The 13,528-nt window shown below is 47.9% G+C and overlaps 1 pseudogene; it reads right to left on the bottom strand.

The window, feature by feature from the left end:
- The window catches only part of LOC144159821 (uncharacterized), a 38,629-nt pseudogene extending 26,817 nt beyond the window's left edge, over positions 1–11,812 (bottom strand).
- Between the last annotated feature and the right edge of the window lie 1,716 nt (positions 11,813–13,528).

The raw sequence follows: 13,528 nt of genomic DNA, 5'->3' as shown, positions 1-13,528 counted from the left end.
AGACTTCGCGGCATCGAGACGCACGGAGACAACGGTCCCATTGCTCCCGCTTCACCCCGCAGCGAGAGGAGACTGATTCTTCAGCGATCCCCCTCGCTCTTTGTCAGGCGTCAAATCGGCAAACACTCCGCCTCGGACTCGAAGCGCAGTAGCGGCGGGCTCATCGTGCGGCTTGCGAACTCCCAAACACCACACGCTCGCTCGGTAGTGTCCGCCGCGCCTGCGGGAAACTTCAACCGGCGCCGCCGGCGCGACTGCGCGGAGACGGCGCTACGAGGAAGGCGACCCGCCGCCATGTTGGAACAAGGCCTACGCACCTCCCGTCTCGCAAGCGGGCCGAAACTGCGGTGCTCGGAGGTATCCTACTGACTCACCGCCTGGTGTGGGTAGGAAAGTTTACACATTTGCCGTCACGGCTGTATCGGGCATCATAACTGTCTGCCTGCAACCGACTGGCGCGAGGTGTTTTCCGGCGCGAGGAGTCTTTCGGACAAAGGGTAGCGGGCTACGACTGCAGCAACGCATTTCTCGGGGAGCTAGCAACCTCGAATTCGTCTGAATACGAGCCCCACGTTCGGGCGCCATGTGGTATATATGAGGGGTTCCTCGGGGCGACTTAGCCAGTCCTGGCGTAAGCCACCACGCTAGCTCCCGGCGTGTCAACCACGCGGGCTCCCATGGCTACGGCAGCCCAGCGAGGTTCGCCGATACGAGAACACAGTAGACAGTAGTGCCGAAGCACAACCGTTTATTTGGGGAATCCCAAAGCATGCGAGCACAAGGCTCGACGGCGTTCACGAATCACGCCGTCCGGGTCGTGACCGCGAACGGGAGGCAGGCACTGACGGCGCGCGACAAAGCTCCCACCTGAGATGCATGTATCCACCACCGCCGCGTTCCGCCGATGTCGCCCCTGCGGGGTCTCCGACGAGACTCTCCCGACTCCCGTGCGCGCACGCTCGCGCCGCCCGCGCCCGCGCGCCTATCCCCGCACACATCGGTGGCGCCATCTCTCGCTGGACGCCGACGAACCAGCGGAGCGCCGGACCGGTTTCAGCGCACAAACGTCTCTCCCGAAGCGCTCGCTGGCTCGGGATCGCAGATCGCGGTTCTCCACGATTCCCACATGGTTTATTCGTCTAAGTGAAGCCACCATTCAGAAATTGACAGCTCTGAGCAGGGAGTGATGTTGGCAGCACAAATACAGTGACATTGCCCTCCATGCATTGTGCATTCCCCCTGGTACCCCCCCCCCATGTCAAACCTTTCCAGCATGCCAGGGTTTTCAATAATCTGGGTAAAATTAGTGGCATGGATGCTGTTGGAATTCAGTTTAGACTATGTTTTGTGCTTAAGCATTCAACACACCAGAATTCAGCCTAATGAAGGCCTATTGGTTTTAAATTACAGCAGCTTAACCTATAATGTGTAAGTAAGACAATTAAGCGCATATGAATGCGTGCGGTTCAATTTCGTGCCTCAAAAGAATTCATCATCAATGTGTTTTTGTACACTCACGCATAATATTTCTTGACTCTCTAGGTTTGGCCACGAATACTTTAAAATAAACATGTAAATATGAGCTAAGCACATCAGCAAATAATCAGACTTTTCAAAAGCCTGTTATCCTACCAAAACGAAGCTCTAATTATTTTGTGGTTAGCTGATAGTAGTGCTTGAACATTTTGCTTTAAAACTTACACAGTTTAGCTGTAAATATGATTACAACAAAATGAAATAAAAACTTGTAGAAGCTTCTGCATACAATAGTTCTACTTGAGAACATAAACCAAACACAGGTGCCCTTTTGCCACACCCCCATCTACATACCAAGTTTGGACCACACTGTACAGTTATAAAAACAGTTTGTGACACAAATTTTACATTTATAATCTTCTGCGCAAGCACCCAATTGTACCGTAATCTTACCGGCAAGGTCTATCTGCCTTGTTGTGAGCTCTCCCAAGAGAAGAGTAAATATGGCCTCAACCAAAAGAGCGAAATGGGTCCAGAAGCGCTGTGGGAGGATGTCCAAACAGCAAGGCAGAGAATAAAACAACAGCCAGTGCCTCCATTCACTGGCCTTCCAATGACACTTGTCTTTCAAAGGCTGTGGCAGTCGGGTAAAGCTGTGGGGTGGCTTGATTTGGAGCAGCCGGTTAGTACTTGTGTTTCTTTGTCGCATGAAAGAGAGACAAAACGGTCACTCCTCTGTGGGAAAAGCAACTCTAGCACACTGCATGCACATTATTCAGATATTAATTTCACTATCTGAAAACCCCTCAATTTCTTTCAAAAGATTTTTTTGCTGTGTAGCTTTGTCTTGTGCAAATGGGCCTATGTGCAGTGCTATAAACTTTATTGGGGTATAAAAAAGTACCAGTAATGAATAAAAGGTAGTCCATGGGTATTACAGGTAATTAGGGCCTGTTTCCACTTGATGATATAAGCAGGTTAAACATAGCAATTTCTCCAGAATTTCTCTTTGATTCATGTTGCTTTTGTTGCCATGATTCTAGCAATCTATCATGAACTGATTTCTGTTCCATTGCTCGCTTTTGTCACCACTGCTCTGTGATACAAACATATCAGGAAGCAGTCATGAGTGAAAATAGACCTTCACTTGCAGAAGAAAACTTAAATTCAAAAGCACTTTTAGAAGGTGGTGCGAATTCCAGTGACAAATCAGCCCTCTATGCTTCACATGCAATTTTTAAACAATTGTTTGCAGTGGGATTTTCTAAGCCACTTACACTGCAATGTCCATTTTCTACAGCCGCCCCATTTTATACAAAATAAAAATTGAAGAATGCTTCCGCCTAGCAATACCTTAAACGAAACCCAGACTGACCATATGTACAGCCTTTATCAAAATTTTGTGGGCCACGGCTACCCTGGCCAGAGCAGGCGCGCGGCCAAGCCGGGGTGCTGTGCTTGCCGCTGTCAGCTGGTTTCACGGCCAAAGACAGCGAGGGGAACTCTTTCTCTTGCTTTTGTAGTGTGTCCATCGCGACAAGTGCTGCGCAAAGTGCCTGCGCTGAAGCCAAGTGTGCCTGCTCTGAGAAACTGGCCTCGCTGCACTTATTGCTCCAGCTGGACTACGGAGGGAAGCACGAATGTTCCCCTCGCTCTCTTTAGCCGTGCAACCAGCCGACAGCGGCAATCGCAGCACCCTGGCTTGGCCGCGCGCCTGCTTCGGCCAGCGTCGCCGTGGCCCACAAAATTTTGATAAAGGCTGTACACTCCTAGTCAATGTCTCATTTACTGTTCCCATGCTCATCAAGTTGCTCATTTGATATTGGGGTCCCAGCTCCACTGCTGATGCTTTTTTGTGCGGTTGCAAGCCTAGCCCACTGAGGTCCTATTGCTGCAGCATCGCTTCAAGAACGGCTTCCATGGCTGTGCATGTTTTTTACACTGCAGGCTTTTCAAAAGCCTCACTTGAGTTTTAGCAAATGGCATTACCAGCATTTGGTGGCCCTATAACCTTTTGTGTATCTCACAAACAAGCCCAAGGTAAGATAGTCGGCAAAGCAATAAACAAATGTCTGCATCACAAATAAACCAGCTTTAAGGTGAAAGCTTTGGATATAACCATCATGGAAGGAACATGACAGCCTTACTGATGACGCATTGCAGCCCACCTTTGATAGCACGAGTCATGAGCCTTTTGATACTTTTACTGAGAGTGACTTGGCAAATAAACAAAGCCCGGCCTTCTAGGGGTGTTTTGCTCATGTTTTTGCTGTTTTTTGGAATGTTGATTGAAAGCTCTCCCGGCTTACTTTTTACTATCATATATAGTAAAAAAGTGGCTGTTCGCACAAAATTTCACAGCTTTTGCTTTCAGTCTAAGAAAGATCCCCAAATATTTTTTTTGTCTTCTTGTGAAACCCCATGTTCTCGATAGCAACGCTGCAGGTTTCACTCAGCCTCCTGGGAGCAATGACGGCAGTTAATAGCAGTGTACACCCTGTGCTTGCATCAAGAAAATATGCCACATTGCTGATTACACAACCCAGTTCAACACTCATTATAGGCTGCAAGTTTTGGAGGTTGAAAATAGCAGCACACAAAAAGTGATGCAGCCAAGCCATACAAAGAAGGGGAAGTTTTAGGCAGGATTGCGTGATGCAGTTGAGAGAAGGAAGTAATGCAAATATCTCTAGGACAGCTGTAATGTACTGTGCTAGCACTTACCAGAGCTGATGAGAGGGGCTCTTACCAAGCTTATTTAATAAATTTGGAGAAGCGACAGCGACAGAAAAAAAGATGCTCCAGTGCTCATGGCATGTTTATAACCAAACTTTGGACAACCGTTGTAGTAAGAATGTAAGGCCACATTGATGCTGTGAGACACCCAAGAGCTTTTATGGGAGTAAAAGTGTTTGTGGATTTCTTCAAAATAAACCTAAACAAGCCCAACAAGCCATAAAAAGAAAGATTTTGGGTACTATGCTAAAGGTTACAAAGTGTTTATCTGAGGTAAAGGTGATGTGGAGGGCATTTTGGCTCAAATTAAGAGAAAAAAGTTACGTTGGGCAGGGTACATGTGATTGAAAGGACAGCTTGCGTGCAACATAGCTAGGTATTGATGTAGCTACGATGAGATGCGAAGTGAGGCCAAAGGAGGCAAAATGCATGTAGACAAAATTCAGTGGCAAATGACGGATTTTGCTGAAGCAGGAAAAAGGCAAATGGGTCTTGTACCAAGCACTCAACAGCTGACTTGCTAAACAACCATCCCCAAGGAACACAAAGCAGCAGATCGAGAGCTTTTGAAAAAGCTGCAATATTATGAAAACTAAAGGCCTCAAAATCTGATTGAATATTTATTGTGGGGTTTACCGCGGCGACGCAACGCAGGCGATGAGGCGCGTCGTAGTGGAGGGCTCCGGATTAATTTTGACCACCTGGGGATCTTTAATTACGTGCACCGAAATCTTGTACACACGGGCGATTTGGCTTTTCGCCTCTATCCGAAAAGCGGCCACCGCGGCCGGGAATCGAACGCGCGTCCTCGTGCTCAGCAGCACAACGCCTCAGCCACTGAGCCACCGCGGCAGGTAGGCCTCAAAATCTATTTATGCAGGCCAGTCAACATTATTCCCAAAGTATGCTTATTCCTGCATAAGCTGGCTAATTTTTTTCAAATTAATATTTCCTGACTTAAAATTCGGTCAGACTGGTTACAGGGCCAGAAAAAAGTTATCAAAATCGTGCTACATCACACCACCTTTTGCTATGCTGTGCTGCATGTTAATTTCTTAAACTTACCCAGCGTGCGTTCACCATAATCACAGCACTAAATACATAAATGTGAAAAAGTGGCTGGAGCAACAGGCTGTGTTCTGAGTCTGTTCTCCACTATATGTGTTTCCTCGACTTGGATAAGAGGAGGATACCACAGTGCTTTTACATGCACGAATCGCTTTCAAGGGTCTGCTCGGCTGGAGGCTGGAGGGGAGGAGAGATTCAGAATACGCAGGAATAAGTGCTTGCTGACACTATGCTCAGTGTTACTCACTTATGCAGAAAGATGCGCCTTTTTTGTGTTGGTCAAACCAGTGGTCAGTGAAAGCTTTGGTCACACCAATGAGCACACTATGCATATAGTCCACTGTTTGTCCAAACACGATGTTGAAGTGCTTGACGTTCATGAAGGCTGATGGTCCTTTCACTCCATTCACTGATTCTCCAACACTCAGGGCGAACATCATTTCTTCACGCGTGTCTTCGGGTTTCGCTCCTCATCCATCTTGGTGTTTGTGTACCTCACTGCTCCTGAAAGAGTCAAGTGATAATACAAAACAAACTTAATAAAAAGAAAGTGGGAGTGAAGTAGTAAGCTCTAACGTACTGCCAAATGGCCGTCAGGAGGACCACAGCCATTCAATTTGAGGTAATAGACAATGTTCAAGTTAGACACCTCGACCGAAATGACACAGTCGTTTCAACAGACAGTAACAGCTTCCACCTTGGTAATTCACTACCTCTTCACTGCGATGCATGCGCCTGCGAGTCATTCATTGTATGAAACTTGCCACATAACAGGCCAAAATTCCATGCACCTACTCAATAAATTATCAAGGCAGCCAAAAAGCTGGTAGTTGTGTGGTTTGTTTTTCCATCTTGTCTTTTCCCATTTTCTGGTCTTTGCTTTCATTTGCTAGTGAGTTTATGACGACATTATATGAGCTGTAGGTCGGTGCTTTGCTTGCTTATCCTTCTATTTTGCATCCTTGTGTTGATGATTGCCCTGTGGTTCAACATGCATCACCAACTCGCCCGAGTATTTACGTTGCTAACCATGCACACCGGGACCAGTCACGTTCAACTGGCAGTTCGAACTCTTCGTATGGCAGCAGCTATATATGCTCTTATGCCCAACAGAGAGGTGCCCCTATCTGCTGGTGTGTGAGACAAGAATTAGATATACACTACTATGCGTAATTAATGGACAATGTAAAAGATGTCTGGGCACACTTATCATACTAAAGCATAGTATTCAAGCAATAACAACGTACCTCCTACATGCTCTCCAGGGGCATAACACCAGGAACAGCCAAAGAAGCCACTGCAGTACGCACCACTGCTGACAAGTTCCCGTGCGGGGACATCAACGCAGGAGCACACCGCATAGAGTGATGATGTGATGACAGTTGACCCTTTCTTCCAAATTACTTCACCGAACTCGTTAAGTTCATCAACAAACTTCTTCAAAAAAACTGTCATTTCAGGATGCTTTCTGAACCACAGGCCACCCACTAAAGAGTTCTTCAACCTGTAGTCCGGAGGCAACTCATTGATGACGAATAGTATAGGCCACACAGACGATGTTGAGGACTTAAACACAGGGCTTCCGTCAGTATTAACTGTTATGGTTAAGTCACACCACTTCACTTGCCGACTTTCCCGCAAATTCCTCAGCACAAAGCCGCTCGTGATGTCTTTTACTGAAGCACAAAACCCTTGCTCAGTGTCTCGTTTGAGCCTCAAAAGGTTGTCAAAGAGAAAGTCTTTTGCATGGGCAATCAAATGCATCACTTGTTCCTTCAGGTCAAATATGACAAAATAATTGCCCCGTGCCTTCAGTGTGGCGCTGTCCTCGTCGACTAGGCAACTGTCACATTTCATGCGGGAAGTTCCAGGCACCGGATCCAGATGAGTTGCGCAAATCTGGCAATAAAATAAACTCTTCCCTATTCTGGCTGTTTTTGATGCCCAAACCTTTCTGAAAAGGTACTTAGACCGGGGAATCACATTTCCTTTGAAGCCGAAAAGGGCGTCAGTAAATCTCCGAGGGCTACCCAGGTGAGGTTGTGGGGGATGACAAAAGCCATGATCATCACTACGGCCGCTGCCTTTGTAGTTGTGGATCCCGGTAGAGTATCCTCGCCCAAGTGGGCGAAATCCGATGCCAAAAGCTCGGCTTCGTCCAGTACTGCGCGTTCACCATCTTCCTCCTCATCCGCCGCCCATGAGGCAGATGCCTCATTACCACTTTCATTTTCGTCACCTGGGCTGGGGTTGGGGATCGTCGGGTCGCATCCGTTTTCTTCACCTTGCAAGTCAAGTTCAACGGCAGCAGACTATGACTCTGCGCCGGTATCACACGTTCGTTGCGCGAGCACGGGCGACGCATCGAACTGTTGCGTTGAGTCACTGCTGTCCACCAGAGATTCTGCAGGGGTCATCAGGGCGCGATCACGTTCACGCTTCTTTCGCCCGTATGCAGTAGACAGAGGAACAACAAACGGTTCCCCTTTGTCGAGATACCGCTTGCGCCGCTTCTTGGCGGCAGCGACATCCATGTTCTGAATGCAAAGAGCGCAACCGCACAGACGGGCCCACGGAATTCCTCGGGCGCAGAGAGAGAGAGCGAGAAAACACTTTACTGGCTGAGGAAGCGGAGAAGGAGAATTAAAGTCCTTGAATTCACGGCTTTCCCTGCACTTCCCAGGGAGGAGGCGCAGAAGCAGACGACAAGAGTGCGCAGGACCGGTTCCGCAGTGGCGGCGCCTGCGCTGAACTGGCTGAAATAATTCTGAACTCATGCAGCATATGCAGGACAAATCGAAGAGATTTATTCACTCAATTCTTAATCTCATTTTCCTTGGACACTTTGGAATACATAAACGCTGCATCGCGTGGAGCACATCAGTTGTAAACGCATTTTAGTGTAGCGTTGAGGCTGCGCGCGCGTTTGAAAATGTGCGATTAGTCCTACTCATTTATGGTTTTTCTCGGTTATACAGGATTGCTGTGACCACCTGATTTGATTTGATTGATTGTAGAGTTTAACTCGCCGACGCTGCGCAGGCGACGAGGCGCTCCGTAGTGGAGTGCTCCGGATTAGTTTTGACCACCTGGTGATCTTGAACGTGCGCCGAAATCTCGTTCACACGGGAGTTTTTGCTTTTCGCCTCCATCAGAAAAGCGGCCGCCACGGCCGGGAGTCAAACCCGCAAACTCATGGTCATCGTGGTCAGCAGCACAACGCCTTAGCCACTGAGCCACCGCGGCCGGTTGAGACTGGTGTGCACTACGCTTGGCGGCAGCGACATCCATGTTCTGAAATAAGCTACGCCTATTTAGCCTTTATCTAGTTGGGACCACCTGAGGACCTGCTGTATGTAAGAGTACCCATGGGCGTCGGCAGGGGAATGCCAAAAGGGGCCCTTACACCCCCCCCCCTCAAGACCACCCCAGGTCAATTGCCCTGCCCCCTCGCTGTCTTCCCCTCAATCCAAAGATGAAATCCTACCGACGCCCATGGCCGTGCCTCGAATCTTTCCTGCGTGTCAACCAGCTCCAGTTACAATGTAATAACGATCGTGGCAGCTGGCCCCACTTCTACCCGCCGCGGTGGCCCATCGGCCAGCTTGAGCTGCTGGGCAGGACGCGTGTTCGATTCCCGATCGCGACTGGCTGCCGCTTTTTAGGCGGAGGCGTCAGGCAAAAACTTGTTTCTAGTTTGGCGCACGTGAAAGATCCCAATTAAGGTGGTCGAAATTAATCCTGACCACCACGTCGATCGAGCCTAGCCCATGTAGCATTTAAAACTCCTGACTGATTTTTTTTAATCCCTCGTCTCCAGGGGGCCCCAGGTTAAGGCAGGAAATATTTCTCTTTTTTTGTTTAGACTAGCGCTGCGATGTTCGTATGACTCGGTCAGTCAAGAATATGCATGCCTTCGAAAAATGAATATACCTGAGTTGCAATCGAGGCGACCGGCAGCGAAGGAAGAGCTAGGAAACGTTTTTATCCCGGCTGCTGTAAAACCTCTCGATCGGTGCTAAATAGAAGATAGAAAACCAGAAAGGAAGTATTTGTGAGGCGACACCGAGAACAGTCGGTTTGGGGGGCTGCAGGCGGGAGCGGAATTCGATGCTGGCCGTCAGTTTCCGATCCCTCCTCGAGCTCTAGCGCTGCCACTCGCCTAGCTATGCCTGAGCGAAGCACGACTTTCAATTTTACACGTGACCATACAGGTCCAAACTGAGTGAAGACTCACGCCACCGATTTACAATCGAAGTGCAGGGATAAAAATTGTCACAATGCCATATATTGCTGCAGTGCCGTAGCTGTCATGACGACATAAGGTGGGTCGTAATTAGATAAGAAGTGACTATATATAGGGAGAGGTAATAAATTGCCTAAATTTCGAAGTAATCACATAATACCAATAAATGCGTGCTGGTGCTGCTCACGAAGGGCGATCGTGAAATGAACCTGCATATGCGCTTACACGGACTGCCTCTGAGCAGTACTTTAGTGCAACGGCATTTCTATCCATTGAGCAAAAAAGCCGATGTATGCGCGGTGTCTGAATCTCTTATTAACAGATGTATAGCGCAAAAAAAGACAAAGGACAAAGAATGCACGAGGACGAAGCGCTTCGTCCTCGTGCATTCTTTGTTCTTCGTCTTTTTTTGCGCTATACATCTGTTAATAATGATCGACCAACTAGCCCAACAACGTACTTTACTAGTCTGAACCTCAAACAGTACTCCTAAACCCACAGGAACTGTGACGCCTTCCATAGCATGTGCCTTGCTCGAATATATTACGCAAACAAACACGCTGCTAGGCAACGCCTGGGAGCGCACGTGGAAAGCGGAGGGTGCGGCGGCGTTTAGAGTCTGGTAAGAACGATTCCCAGTGCTTCGCCCACTCCTCATGATTCACTTCGTGAAGATGCGTCATTTTTTTTGCTTTTCGCCTCCATCGAAAATCGAACCCGGCGACCTCGTGCTCAGCAGCGCAACGCCTTAGCCCCACTGGGCGAACTTGAAAGGAGTTCTGAGGTGTCCGCGAATTTCCCGGTTAGAAGCACGACAATTCACTGTAAAATAAAGCACGTTTTACTGCGTAATAATAATGACAGGGCGTGGTACAACGTCTCCTCTCATTAAGTTCGTTTATATCGAGTTCACATACAAATATTTTTTTAGTCAGGCCTTCACAGTTTTCTATGCAAGCACTGTGTTTGTGGAATTACAAATTGCACCAAACGCTGTTATGATTACGTCCACTGCAAATACGCCTGAAATCAACCGCATGCATGCATATATGGAGCAATCAAACTTTGGAAGTAATTAAAACGAGCTTGGATGGCCAATCCCCCACAATCCCCTGAGGCAACTTCCCCACAATGCAATCTTTAGGGTATGTAGGTGGTTGTATTAAATTTTGTTTACTAATCGAACTTAGCAATTACTTACGGCAACCTTAGATTCAAGCTATCAATGAGTGGCGTTAATTATTACGATGCACTGGCTGGACGGCGAACCAGACGAAAGGTCCCAATAGACGTCTTTGTTCTGCCCGTGCCTCGATCACCTTCCAATCAACTAAGCAATCTAGCTGCTGGGATGTACCACATTCGACTTAATTGCTGGCAGTCAGGGGTTTATCCAGAATTTCAACTTTGGGAGGGTGGGGTAGGGGTGTCGAACTTTTCCTAGGGAGGTGTTGAAAAGATGTTGGGGGGGGTTATAAATCTGTGCTGCAGGGTGCTTGTGGTTGTCAATCTTTTTGGGTGCATGGTTTCGAATTCCTCTCGGTGGGGGGAGAGGGGGGGGTTGCTGGGGGTGTGTAATTTCCTGCTGGCAGTCCTTTTCCATCGAACTAGGGTATCAGGTTATGAGCAAGCAATATAAATACCATCTATTTTCTAATTACAAAATCATTGAATATGAGTTACGCCGCCCACACGTATTCATTTGCATAATTTCTGGCTCATATATATTGTCCTGTGACATCCCGTGCGCCGTCAAGCGTCCCAGTAAAAACACAGAAAAATAGCTCACTTGAGATACATGACATGTGCATAGGCGATCGAGCTTTATATTAGCCGCTGCCCGCAGGCTTCGAGGCGGCAGTTAGCGCGATTTTCCCTGCTATGCACCCTTTCTCCTTCGGCCGAAATTAGATTGGAACGAAACATCAATTGAGCGCAATGTTTTGTTTCAACTTAATGTGAAATCTTAACTCTCATTCGCCTTTAAACTTGATAAGCTCGATTAAGCATGTTCTGTCTTTCGTGCTACAAGGGGGCGCATATGCTCGTTCGGGCGACGACCTCGGCTTCGCACACTATGGAGGAATGTCACAGAACAGGGGTCCGCGGCCGCACTCTGCTCTCCTCCTCCCGCGCTCCCCTTCAGGGGGCGCAGGAGAAGGAGAGGAGAGACCAAAGGAGGCGTTGCCCCGGGCGCCTCACAGCAGCAGCCATCTTACATTCTTCTGCTTTCTGTTTGCACCGTGCCAGTGCCTCCTCTCACTGACCGTGCACAGCAGGAGGCATCTTACATTCTTCTGCTTTCTGTTTTGTGCTTTCTCTTTGCACCGTGCACAGCAGCAGCCATCTTGCATTCTTCTGCTTTTCCTGAGACTGTCACCGGGATAGTGCGCTCTAACAATGGTCTCACTAACGTGCATCATGCCGGCGCCAGCGTTTGCGTACGCTGTGTACAAAGACGGCGCAACCGCAGTGGTTCATGTTTCCCTAATCAAGGACTTCGACCCAGAAAGCGTCCATGACCTCGCCAAGAACAAGAAGATTTATTGGCACGCGGATTACGCCTCGGCGGACGTCCGAGACGAAGGATTTTATGACGGCAGCGTGGACGAACTGGGCGGTGAGTTGAAGTGCATGACATGCCCATCACAGCTGGATAAATGGTAGGCTGCGTCTAATCTGACGGCAGTTAACATAAAATCTGACTGGCCTAAGACTCGCTGAATAATACTTCGTCTAACCGAACGCATCATAAGCTACCAAAATCCAGCCCAACTGCAAGAAAAATCTGACCCAGCCCAGCGACAGAGAACACAACCCGTATTAAACGTAATCGAACACAGTCTACAAGTCCTGTTTGTGGATTTCGTGACATGATAAACACCAGAGTAATAAAAACAGCATTTTTAAAATTACTGAAAAAATCCGAAAGCAAAAAAAAAAACTCTCAATGTAGGAATCGAACCTGAGCCTTTTCATTTAAAAGCCAGATCTCAACCACAGCGCAATGAAAAGGTCTCTGTAGGGAATATTTATTCCATAGAATCTCCGGGCAGCGGGCCAGAGGCGACAGCCGTGAGAAATTTCTGACGCTAATTCTTACGCTAGCCGGGATAATAGACTAACAAAATTGCACCTAGGGAAGCTGCGATGCGGTGTCATCTCCATTAACCTATATTTTTTCTGAGCGCATGCATGGGCCACCCAGATCGCTGCAGCCAGCAGATGTAATCAGAGAGAGAAAAGACTTTTGTTGAATAGAAACGGTCCGGTGGCGCCGATGGCATCATCCGGGCCAGATGTAATGAAACATTGCTGTGCAAATCATTCTAGTAGCGGGAACGTGATCCGGAAGAGGTTTTCATGTCTAGCTTTACGTGTATCGAGGCAACGGTTGCAACCCCGATTACTCACTTGCGTGCCTCGTACACTGGACTGCGTGCACCCCTGTGCGGAACGCAAGTTCAACTCGTGCAGATAAGTTTCAGCCGCACCGTAGCTGGTCTAATAAAACGCTTGCTGGTGGATGTTAATTGCGTTTTCTTATCGTCGCTATTGTGTATTACATGCTTCGTAGAGCTGCATTCCTCCATGACTTGTTTGAAGACGTGTAATCTTGGGCCGTATTTCGAAGGCTGCGTACCGAGGCACGGCAGTTTCTATAAAAGCCTGCTGGCCTAAAATTCGCGAAATAATATTTCCTCCTAACATAACTGAAGTGTTCTTGCTTCTTATAAATACCGCAATAACTTCACTAACTTCAACGAACCTAACGTAACCTAATTTACCTACTGTAACCAAGGTATTCTACTCTAGTTAACGTATCATAACTTACCAAAATCCAGCCCAACTGCAACGAGCTCAACCTTACCCAGCCCAACTACACTACCCAACCTGTAATAAACCTAATACAACCCATTTTTGGAGTCGTTCATCTCTTGAGTAATAACCAGAACGAAAAAAAACTTTAACGAAATTACGAGGGAAACTTCAAAATTGCAA

This window comes from Haemaphysalis longicornis, unplaced genomic scaffold (assembly GCF_048455015.1).
Source record: "Haemaphysalis longicornis isolate Haplotype H1 unplaced genomic scaffold, Haemaphysalis longicornis Haplotype H1 scaffold_10, whole genome shotgun sequence".
NCBI classification, from domain to species: domain Eukaryota; kingdom Metazoa; phylum Arthropoda; class Arachnida; order Ixodida; family Ixodidae; genus Haemaphysalis; species Haemaphysalis longicornis.
Note: the sequence above shows the minus strand (reverse complement) of the source record. Positions and strands in the feature narration are given on the sequence as shown.